Below are 12697 nucleotides of genomic sequence, written 5' to 3' on the forward strand. Positions count from 1 at the left end.
AAAGACTTCAAGTTGAGTTGAAGACTTCACAGAGAACAAATAGAACAAACTGAAAGTGCATCTTAACTTACGGGGCACAGTGTTATCTTTTACATGATTATAGCATGACAAAGAACAAAACAAGCCTGCATTATCTTTTAAAAGAAAATCAGAAATATATTTAGTTCTATTTTATTGCTTTTAGACCCAAAGTGTTTATAACTGACATTTTCTTTGAATATTTTGCAAGATATTATTTGACTATTTAGATAGCTCTAAGGAAGAGAAACTTCGCTTGTTTTTAACATTTGTTCATTATAATTTCAAAAAACACCTCTTATAATGACCTTGAAAGTAAAGAAAGTTTTTTTGGGTATACAACATTCATTAGTAAGTAGTGCATGAAGAATGTTAATGCTGTGAAGATAAAATATTTGAAAAACTGTATTTTTTCAATAAATAAAAAAACAAGATGTGGAACCTAAATTACAAGAAGGTGTAGTAATATGTACCTACAACATTATGAAAGCTTGTTAAGTTCACTTAGGAGAATGCAATAAAAGTGAAATGAAAACAAATTTCTCAGCAGATAATAACATTTATGGTAGTTACATAATATTGACTGTAAGTATGACTTAAATCTACTAAGTAAAAACTATTCCATGCAGCTTTGAATTTGATTGCTGTCAGCTTCAGAACATGCATCCTACCATACAATTCTATCCCGTATGTCAACCTTTAAAAATAGGTTTGGAGAACAAAATGAAATCTTTTGATGTTACACTATGATAGCTTTGGCCAATTAAATACATAAATAAATAAATAAGCATTGAGAAAAAACAAACAAAACAAAACAAAACAAAAAATCAATGCCTCCCAATATGTAATAAATCTTGACTTTACCTCCCCATAGATTACATCTGTGTCTTCAGAAAGGCTCAGTCAGTCTGGTTCATCTGATGGGCAGATGCATGTCATGCAGTACTTGACGAGAAACTTGTGAGCATACTTTGGCCACATCTACTTTGAACTGTCAGATGGATTTCTCTTGGGTATCTTTCCTTTTGCTGTGCATCGGAGCAAAATAATATTTTATTGTTGGTCATAATTAATAATTCATTGAAATGTACCAAATGATCATACACAAAAAAAAATAATATTTGGATATAAATCTTATTAGGTCCCTGGATAAAGTCACACTATGTTTTTACATTTTGAATTTCCAGGCATATATTATATTGTCCAATATTGAAACAAGCTGAGAAATATAATATAAAAATTTGATAAATTGCTTTCTGTCTGTAAATGAGAAAACAGACTTGTAAAATGTGAAATGAACCATTCTGGCAAAGTAGAATTTGAGCTTAGACTGTAAACACTTGAGTTAATGGCTAGGGTATCTCTGAGTCTCAGAAGCTGTGGTACAGAGGGAGGGTGAAAGTGAGGTTATGGAAGCTCTTCAATATTTTACTTTGAACATCCTTACAGTCTTTAATTAGACAGATTACCTGTTCTGCATGGTGCGGTGTGCTGAACAATTTTAAACTGGCTTGTCCTCAAGGCAAATGGAAGGCGAAGGCAAATTCAAAAAGAATTACACTCTACACAAATAACAATGAATGTTCTATTAACAAGTGTGGTAAAATATGAAACCTTCCCAGCCCATACACTATTTAATTTTTAACTTTACCATGTACAAAAGCACTTGTTAAATATTTACTGACCATTTGAATTTATGTACCTAACCTGTCCACCTCTTCAATGCCTCAGTCTGTGTGAAACCATGACATTTAATGTTGTAATTATGTGAAATTTTCTGATTTATGTTGCTTCATGTCTAAGAAAATGTGACAATGTAATGGAAACCTTTTTGACAGAAAAAATAATAAATGCTTTCTTTATTTCAGTTCCACTGAAGAGACATTTTTTTATCTTTATTTTTTTAAATCTCAGTTCATATCTATACCTATAGTAGAAAGCATAGAGGAACAAGGATGTTTACTAATGATTCCTGGATGCAAGCATTTACTTGCTGTATATATGCTAAATTCCCGAATCTATTTAATCGGTTTATTCAGCCAGCCACCTATGGGGAAGGTCACCATGTCAAACAATCCTGAATGGTATTTTGTGTGAATTGGGAACAGAACTTTTTAAAGGCCAGAGGTTTAGGAACATAAACCAGATGTTCTCATTTGAAATAGGGTACTTATTAAAAAAAGGTCAAACACTTAGATCTTTTTTAAATCTTACTGTCAGACACACTCCATAGAACTAAGATTTTACTGTTCTGAGTGGTATGAATTTCACTGATTCCTTAGATGAAATATACCTTCTGATCTTTGCCATAAATGTATTGTTTCCCTTTTTATATTCTACTGTTGAATCTAAGAAATTTACTAATTTAATCAGATGAATATTTTTCACAATACTGATTTTTAAAATTACTTTTTAAGTTTTTACTTTTATCATTCAGAATTACTCTAAGTAATTAATTCATATATTTCTTCTGATATATTTTCCAGACAATAATTTGCACAGCATAAATCTAGATCACAATGTGGTTAGTGTGAAGACGTATGTGGTTCGATTTTGTTCTGTTTAGTTTTGTTTTGTTTTCTGCAGATAAACTCATCTAAAAATTGGTCTCTTGTCCATAGAAGTTAAATGAAATGTCATTTAATAATTAATATAATTTAATTCAATTGTTCAGCTTGCTAAAATATTTTACCAAACTGTCTGTGTTGACTGGTAGGATCTTATTTACTAGAATGATCACATTTGTGAATAGGAATTTTTAAGACTGACAGTAAGATTTTCAGAGAAGAAAAATAGCAAAACGCAAATCAGCTAACCTGCAAAACTGCCGTGGGGGAAGGTCCAGCCTCTTTCCAACTTCCACACAGAACAATGAATATTAAACTGAGCTCTATCCATTCTCCTTGGACAACTGGATGTTCAGAAATAGCTCCAATCAGAAGTGGCTGGAGCAGTCCTTCTCCCCACAGCTCTAGTGCTACCCTTCTTCCCCCAGCCCCAGTGCTACCCTTCTTGCCAGAGACAAAGAAAAAAAATAGATACTTGATATAGCAATCAAAAGTTACAACAGAACAGAGAAAATGAAACACCTGCCTTTGATAGCATACAGCAAAGCATGTATAAGTGATTGATTGCCACTAAATGTCTGTAGATCTGCTTTCACTGGTATGGATTATGGCCAATTTTCTCGTTTCAGCCACTTCATGTCCTTGAAGGTGGTAGGAGCCCTGGAGCTATAAGGAATGAAAAGCAAATCCACTGGCTGGAGATGGAGTATTTTGTTCTGCTTGGCCTACACTACTCTACACACACACACACACACACAAAAAAAAAAAAAAAAAAACAAAAAACAGACAAACAAAACCATAACTGAGAACATTTTGCTTATGTTATATTCAGCTGGTTAGCCTGTTGTGCATGTGAATGACATTTGCAAAATGTTCTTTATTCATAGTGAACTCCAGATGAATTTCCATTTCTAGGTCAGAAACATTATTCAATGTACATCTCCATTTTAAAAATACTTGAATGAGATACTGGGCTATTTAAATTTACACAGAAGAAAACTCTAAATATTAGTATATTTTTACTGCAAAATATAATCATCTATATATTTATGTCCAAAAATCACTGTAATTTCATATAACAGAATCATTGAATCATTAACGTTGGAAAAGACCTCTAAGATCATGTGGTCCAATCATCCACCTACCACCAATACCTCCCACTAAACCATGTCCCTAAGCACCGTGTCCAACTTTTCCTTAAATATCCCCAGGGATGGTGACTCCACCACCTCCATGGGCAACCTGTTCCAGTGCCTAACTACTCTTCCTGAGAAGAAATGTCTCCCATTTTCCAGCCTAAACATCCCCTGGTGCAACTTGAGGCCTCTAGTCCTATCACTGTTTATTTGCAAGAAGGGGCCAACACCCAGCTTCCCACAACTTCATTTCAGGTAGTTGTAGAGAGCAATTATGAGCCTTCTGTTCTCCAGACTAAACAACCACAGTTGTCTCAGCCACTCCTTATAGAACTTGTGTTCCAGGCCCTTCACCAGTTTTGTAGCCTTTCTCTGGACAAGCTCCAAGGCCTCAATGTCCTTCTTGTAGTGAGGGGCCCAAAATTTAAAATGGTATTGGCGGTGTAGCCTCAGCAGAGCATACTACAGGGGGATGATCACTTCCCTGGTCCTGCTAGCTACACTGTGTCTGATTCAAGACAGGATGCTGTTGGCCGTCTCAACCACTGGGCACTCTGCTTTCCAGCTGTGCTATCAGATTCAAAAAAAAAAAAAAGTGTTTTTTCTTGTTTGTTTTTATGTTTTTTAAGTTTGTTAAGTGTTAAGTTTGTTATGTGTTTTAATTTTTTTAAGTTTGTTTTTAATTTTTTTCTTTCAGATATAAGTTCTGACCAGAAAATACTTAGCATAAGCTGTTTTCTAGCTTTTCTTAGTCTTTCCTATATTGCCAGTATTGGTTCTGATATATCTTATTTCACAAACTGAAGGCTGTCTTCTAGGTTATCCAGAAGAAGACAAACTTCAGCAAATTTATTTACTGATTTTGTACTTTGATTGAGATTTGGTAGAGCAAAAGTCCAAAATATTTGAGTAAAAATGAAAATTCTACCAGTATCAATGTATTTTATAGATACATAATATATCAAAATCTGTGTTGGAACTACAGAGAGCAAAGCATTTTCTATTCATAATGAAATCTTCACTTCAGTATTTTCCTACAGTTCACAAGCAGATACTACACTTCAGTTTTATTTGAAATGAAAATTTCAACTTCAATTCAAATAGCAGTATGAAAACTCATCATGGTATATGAGACTGTGTAGATGATTATTTTTAATGGAAGTAATGAGAAAATATAAATAAATATGTTAAAATATGAATCTTCAGTTTATTAGTCAGTCGTTATTTGCTTTTTTTTGTTTTTCAGAAGCCTATTTGGAGTCTCATTAATGAGAAAAAAATGTTGACTATTGGTCTGTATAAAGGAGGCTCTAGAATGAAACTTCAAAAAAACATTTGAATATCTCTGTTATATGGATTGTCAAGGACAACTCTGAATGCTCACAGTAGTTCAGTGGTGAACTGTGACAAAATCATGTGAAAATTCCCAAGGGAAAATATAAAATTAAGTGAAGAAAAATGAAATATTAGAGCGTATGTCAGAAGAAAAGCTAGATCCAGCAGACTCATCTCAGTTGGACTCACACTTACTGTTGTTTTTGTTCATGTACCATCAACTCATATTCCCTAACCTTCTTTGGTATTACTTCCGAATCTGTGTTTCCTTTGTTTGTAGTCTGTGGGCTGCTACAGTCTCTGAACACATTATGTGTATAAACTGTTGTTGTTGTTGTTTAAAAAAAAAAAAAAGACAACAATTTCAATCATTTTCTGTAACTGCGCTCTTCATTTTGTTAATCATCTTGATATAAGCTTTTTTTAATTTAATCATGATAAGGATTTGTGAGTCAATAGAGCATTTCTGTCCAGTACTTTATTGTATAAGCTACTGTGCACATGGGAAAAAGTTGTGCCTTTACCCAAAATAATGCCATGATTTTCCTTTTTCTCTGAGAAAATATTTTAGACTCTTATCTGCCACCTGTGTAGTTTAATGCTGCATCCCCATCAAGGCAAAGTGTGTGCTGTACATGTATAGCACAAAAGTGGGAAATCAAACTCTTTCAGATTACTGTAGTATATATAAAAATTGTGCTTTTACAAAAATCATATTTCTGGTTGTTAATTTACATGACTGTTTTCATGACCTTTTCAGATGTATGAGAGATGTTTAATATTATGTTATTTCTAAAGTTATTACAAGCCATATAATGGGTTTTGTTTTTAACTAAATTATTCAATCAATTTATATATCTTGAGAATATTACTAATATTACATTCCAAAAGCTGTCAAATATGAAGGTTATCAACTCCTAAGGCAGAGAACATCTTTTGCTTTGAGTGTAGTTACAAACAAACCAGTACCAGAAAGAGTCTACAAAAAATATGTACAAAATTGAAACTACCATCAAAGAAAGGAAACTCTCACTCCTGTTTCCCAAAAGAGTACTGATGAAAATAATATTTTTGTTTAAGTACTGTTTAATACAACTATTAAACACATTGCTGTTCTACATTTCCTTCTAGTAGTTAAAATTATTCTCTCCCTTTGTCAGTTTACAAAATACATCATCCTTGAGGTGTCTTTTGGAGAGTTTTCTACTCCAATATATATTTATATAGATAAATAATTAATGGTATAATAAAGTAAGCCTAGATTTGACTATGTGTCCACTGAAAGTGTAAGGAAGAAAATTAACAGGAGCTTGTTTCACTTTAATAACATAATGGAAGCCAGTTGTTTTGTTGTTGTTGTTGTTTTTGTTTTTGTTTGTTTGTTTGTTTGTTTTTATATAAATGTAATATTTAAAATGTATTTTCTTTTTTATTTATTTTCTATTAAATTGAGATTAGTTACTTTAATCACCATCTGAAAAATACCAGAAACTGGAAAAGAAACTCCATGAAAATGTACTTTGTGCACTAATAAACTGTGTTCAAACTGAGGTTTTGTAAACTGTGAATTACTGGCCTGGATTAACCTCATCAGTAACCATTACAGTCTTTTATTTAGCAGTGATTTAGTCTTTACTAATTTCTGCTGAATGGAGCTTAGACAGTTCATAACCTGAGACATAACAAGGGAAAAACTTGCAAAGAAAATCCCAACAAACATCAGAGACTCTTAGAATTAGGATATAATTAAAGAGGGAAATAAACTGCGGCAGATTGTTGTTTTCCTCTTTTGGATTGGTTTGTTTTTTCTTTCCAGCAAGGTACTCTTTTGTAGCCCTGCTGTTACCAAGGTCCTCACTTACCTCTTTGCTCTGGAGAATTACAACCCTTCAAACACCGTCTATATCTTTAAGGTGAGAAAAAAAATCCATTATATTTAGGATTTTAATATTTAATTCTGCATACCACGGTCCAGAATATGTTGGTTCTTCTACTGGCTTCATAATAACATTACACATAGAGTTAAACGTTTTACTGCACAGAGGCTTCCTGTGACAAAAAAGTGGGAAACTCTGCTTGAGAACTGTTGCTAGCATTCGTATCAATACAATGTATTGTAATTAAGTTCATAGCAGTCCTTAATCTTTTGTGCCTTATATTCCTTGCTGATATCTAATGTGCTTAATTTTGTTTAAATACTTGCTGCAGAAAAAATATAGCAGGTATATTTGTAGTGCTGTTTAGAACATCTAGCATGTCTTGACAATTGCAATTACAATGCTGTTAAATATATCTAACGTGCCCTGACACTCCATCTAGAAGAATGAACATGACAGTGAAGACTGTTTTCCAAAAACATTTATGTTCCTGCAGTACGCATACGAAAAATAATTCAGCAATTCAATTCAATTTTGAAATCAAACTTCAAAGTGTTTTAGGAATGTTTACTACAGAAATCAAGCATGTATTTAACAGAATAGAGATGCATCTAGAATTTGCTGAACATTTCTTCTCTTACAGACATCATGCAAAAAAAAAAAAAAAACTAGCATGTGAATGCTAATTAGAAATTTAAACTCTTCAGTAACCTATATAAATCTAACTGCAGAGATTTTTAGAGGGTCACTAATTTATGAAAGCAGAAGTTAATTGATACGAATATTTATGAAAAATTAGTAAGAATCACAATCTAAATACATAAAATCTGAAGAGGTATTTGGGTGCTTTTTTTTTTTTTTTTTTTTTTTTTTCCTGCAGTATTTTTATTCTTGCATGGCTGAATAAGAGAAAAGATTTAGTAGTGTAACCAACAACTGATGACATGAAAGAGCAGAGCTTAATTCCAGCCTCAGACTTAGTTTTCCTCCAGGACATTTGGCAAAATCCTAACTAAGCACCTGAAACTTTCTGGAGTTCAGTCATTTGTCTCTGTGACTCAGTTCCTGTTTGCAAAACAAATTTAATTGCACTTCCTTACTCTACAGGATTGTTGTGACAATATGTACATTAAAGATTGAGGACAACAGGGACTGTATGAACACAGTCAACACCCAGTGGTGTTGACTGCATACTGATGAGGCTGTAAGCTTTGCAGCCCGAATCCTGCTAGCTATATCCTTCAGTCCAGAGAAGTCTGCTGAGCTCCAGCACAGGGAGGTACCACACACACTTGCTTTCTCTTTCCTCAGCACGTTTGGCACTATCTGAACATGTATATTTAGCATTTCTGCTTAGGACTCTTAACATGTCTTGACACTTTCAAGAAAGTCAAGAATAGTGCAGGCTCTCCTTCTTGACATCTGGCCTTTGGTGTTTTTATTCCTTTCTCTAATACAGCAAAGGACAAAAATTCTTAGAAAACACCACAAGTGCCCTGTAGGCCAATTCTTTGACAGACTGTGCTATGTCAATAAGAAGTACAATGTGGATGACTTTAACTCCAAGAAGTAATAGGGATGAAGAAATGTGGCTCATATTATGTTAGCTGAAGGGAATCTTAATGTGTCAGCCCTAAACAGCAGCATAGACATTACCTACATATTAGATACAGGACAGAAAACAAAATTTGTTAGTCTAGTGAGCCACCTGGTCAATGACCCTGCACCATTTCTGAGTCTGCCTTGGTACAGCACCTGAAAACACCACCCAGCTTACCCAAAGTACAGAAAGGCTTCTGTAGAATAAGAAACATGCTAAATACTAAATAAATATTTTTATTTTCCCTTTTCTTTCCCTTTTTTTTTTTTTTTTTTTTTTACTCTCTACTAAGATTGCTACTGGCACTGCATCTTATTAGCCCCAGGGCCTGAAGCCCAAAGCCCACTGGGTGTTAAAAGTCTGTTATTGTGTTATTTATTCAGGAGCTGCAAACTGGATGAACAAGGGAATACGTTAAGATTTATTCTGGTAGGCTGAGAATTTTAAAGAAATGATGTTTTACTGAATATATGGATTTTAAGTGACTATATTAGAACTTTCATTTAAGCGTTTCCTAAAATCTTACCATGATATTATTAACAACATAGAAACTTTGGAAACTGAAAATACAGACATAAACAAATTATTTGTTACAAAAAAGGGCCTTGCTCGTCTCTTGGGAAACTGAATATTCTAATGTCTGTTTATACCAGCAGAAATAAATTGTATTTGGTAAACATAATGTTAGTCATTTGCAAATATGAAAAGATGTGTGAGCTTTTTTGTTTGTTTGTTTGTTTGTTTGTTTGTTTCAAAGACTTTGTATTGCACATTGAATTTATTTGAGTTAAACTGAATTTTAGCATAGTAAGACTTTGGCTCTCAACAGAAATTCCCTTTCACATATGCATGTGTTTTGTTTTTTTTTCTTCCGTTTCTTTACTTCAGCTTTCTTTATGCCTGCCTTCCTTCTTTTTTTTTTTTTTTTCTTTTTTTCCTCCCTCTTTCTTTCATTATTCTTTTTCTTTGTTTTTTTTGTTTGTTTGTTTGTTTGTTTGTTTGTTTTTTCTCTCTCTCTTCCTTTTTTTTTGTTTGTTTTGTTTTGTTTTGTTTTGTTTGGGAAGTTTAGCATGAAGGTGTTACCTACTTTTCAAAATGTATCTAATTGTCAATGAGACAGATTGAAATATCAACATGAACTGTCTAAAATGTCTGAAATGTCTAAAATCAAAGTTTCTGAGTCATAATTTCTAAATTACACTGACCAAATAAGTTTTGTACTGAATTAACCTTTGGATGAAAGCTTCATTTCCATTTCTCATGACAAGCTTTGAGATGTGTTTTTGTTTCCAAATCATGGAAAGAAAAAATAAAAAAAGGATCATATATCGCATCGCTTCTCACTGTATGTGGGCAGAAATGACTGTTGTGCAAGCCTGTTAGGAAAAAGCAGGTTTCAAATGATTTCAGAAACTAGCAGTTATTTCAGAAATGGTGGGAAATTGTCAGAATAACATAAAGGACAAAAATAAAATGTAAAGAATTGAGTGGCTTCTTGCTGTAGAAATGACTTCTTGTTTTTCCATTTGAAAAAAATCATCATATTTTATTAAAGTGGTTAAGGCTCTGAGATATTTACTTGGCACAGCAGTCAACAACATAAAATGTGCACTGTAGAATATTGTGTCCATAAGTCCCACAGTGTGATCATCATGTTAGATAAAAATAAATAAATAAATTTCACCATTATTACAGACAACTAAATATAATAAATTTCTTAGGAAAAACAAACAAGATGACACTAGGAGAAAGGGATAGATAGATAGATAGATAGACAGACAGACAGACATGCATACATACATACATACATACATATGAAACTTTAGCTTGTATCTCATTTTAGATACTTGTCCTTATTCTGTTATGCTATCTACCAAATTCCATGCTTCACTTTTTAGCCGCTATTATCATTCAAGTTGTAAATGCCAAGCCAACTAATCTCAGTAGTACCATTAGCTACTCAATTTATATATAAAAGAAGGATATCTGTAATTAAGTAAAGCCAGTTTAAAGAGTTATTTAAGCTGTCATATTCCTGTATAAACCATCATGAAAAGTAGGTCAAGTCTTAAATATATTAAAATAAAACCATTGAGATTACTCTTTCTTTTAATTTTTTGTGTTTATTGTAAAACAAATAATCAAATTAACATTTTAAATAAATTAATTTTTTTTTTCTGTAAGCACAGTTTGACAATTTAGGCTGAATTAGATCTCTACTTCATCTTCATACCAAATTTGTAAGGTTATTTTCCCACACTCTTTTCTTAAAATAATAATAATAATAATAATAATAATAATAATAATAATAATAATAATAATAATAATAATAATAATAATAATAATAATAATAAAGAAATTATGTCCAGTTCTATCCACCTGATTAATATAGTGCAGTTGTATAGTGCAGCCAACGGAGAGATGGATTAATATGTCAGCTAAAACTGACAGTGGGATGACTAGTAACCTGCTTGATATAATTCCATAGGGTTTCAGGCCTTCTAGGTGAATGCTTATAGCCAGAAAACTTGTTTTTAAGTAGATATGCAATTGATGAAGTAACTTTTATTCAGATACTGATACAAAAATCCTAGTAGTTGAGATAGGAAAAATGGTGTTTCCTTAAATAATGTTAATTTTTCCCTTAAACAGTTATTAAATCAGTTTTTTCTTTGTTTGTTTGTTTTGTTTGTTTGTTTGTTTGTTTCCTATCTTATTCCAGGAACAAACTGTTTTTAGGTGTTTTTTTAGAAAAGATAGAATTTTAAAAATAAAAGGATTGGCAATATAAAATGTATTGATCATAATTCACATAACAAGGCACTTAATTTTTAAAGCTAATTGGTATATAGAGAAAACAGGGAAATAAAACGTAGTGGAATCAGATACAAAATGTCTATAGGAGTAGGCACTTGGTAGCATTTACCAAACATCCAAGCAGGTTATATTATAAATGCAGGTTCTCTCAATAGCAATGATGTGTCGAGTGAGGTTTGTAAAATCTCCCTTTTTCTTTCCAAATAAGGATGAATTATGGCCTAGAGTGTCCTGTCCAGGTGTTAAATGTCTCAGGATGTGTCTGAGATCTAGCCCCTCAGGTGGGAAGACTGGGTCATGTCATATGAGAATCTGTTTCATAGAAGTGCTTTGCCCATCTTTGCTTCATAGTCTGGATTTGAGTCAGGCAGCTGGCTCTCTAGGAAAGAAAATGAAGTACAAGAGGGAGCTGGTTCAAATTCAAAACTTTGCCCTTTAAGGCAATATGAAAGCATCAGCAAGCAAAGCCACTGCAGGCCACTCTTCAGGGTTTTCCTGCATAGGAAACATAGGTATGTTGTTGTTTCATTCTAGTGCTTTGGGTGAAAATCAGTTCTTGTGTGTACTACTTCAAATCAATAAGGTTTGTGTTATTTTATTTATTTATTTATTTATTGTTTAAAGAAGCTATGCATAGTAGCTAATATAACATAAATAAGTAAAAATTCTTTGAGATAATTATGTCAAATGTACAACTAAATGTGAAAAATCTCAATTGCATTGAGTCCAAATGCATTCCAAACAAGTGTTACAAATATAAACACAAAGTGTATGTTGCAGATATAACTTCATGGCACTAATTGTTACAGCAAAATAATATCCAGAATTTAAACTAAAATTTTGCAAGTATTCTGGTCAATGCCTTCTGCCTATTTTCAAACACTGACTCTTCTATCAGTACCCTCATTGCACTGTCTAAACAACTGTTTGATCGTTCATTCAGAGAATGACCTTCAGTAGCTTAGAAGAATATTAGCAGTTAAAGCTTATTTTTAATGGTATGAGACATAAATTCCATTCAAAATGAAACAACAGTTGTTTTTCTTCTACAAGTTTAATTTCTGAAAGGTACAAATATGCCACCTGTGGTGTTCTGAAAGACTGGTCATACAGAACTATCAAGAAATTCAGCTTTTCTGCTTAAATAACTGTATAACAGGAGATAGATCTCAAATGAATTCAGCACCCACCATCACGTAGGTGCCTAGAGTGCTTTGTCAGTGTCATAGCTGCAGGTGGTAATGGAGAGCTGTATCTCTGCCACCCAGGGAAAGGCATGAGGTACTCTGATGTACTGACAGATCTGGAGTTCCTAACAGGAAGAAAGGCAGTGTAGTGCTGACAAAA

At 32.9% G+C, this 12697-nt stretch overlaps 1 long non-coding RNA gene across 1 annotated transcript in view; it reads left to right on the forward strand.

Moving 5' to 3' along the window:
• Positions 1 to 5567: 5567 nt before the first annotated feature.
• LOC137860507 (uncharacterized) overlaps positions 5568 to 12697 on the forward strand; it is a 31165-nt gene continuing 24035 nt past the window's right edge. The window contains exon 1 of the long non-coding RNA XR_011098964.1: positions 5568 to 6969. This is a non-coding gene — a long non-coding RNA (uncharacterized lncRNA). The remainder of the gene's footprint in view (positions 6970 to 12697) is intronic.

This window comes from Anas acuta, chromosome 8 (assembly GCF_963932015.1).
Source record: "Anas acuta chromosome 8, bAnaAcu1.1, whole genome shotgun sequence".
NCBI lineage: Eukaryota > Metazoa > Chordata > Aves > Anseriformes > Anatidae > Anas > Anas acuta.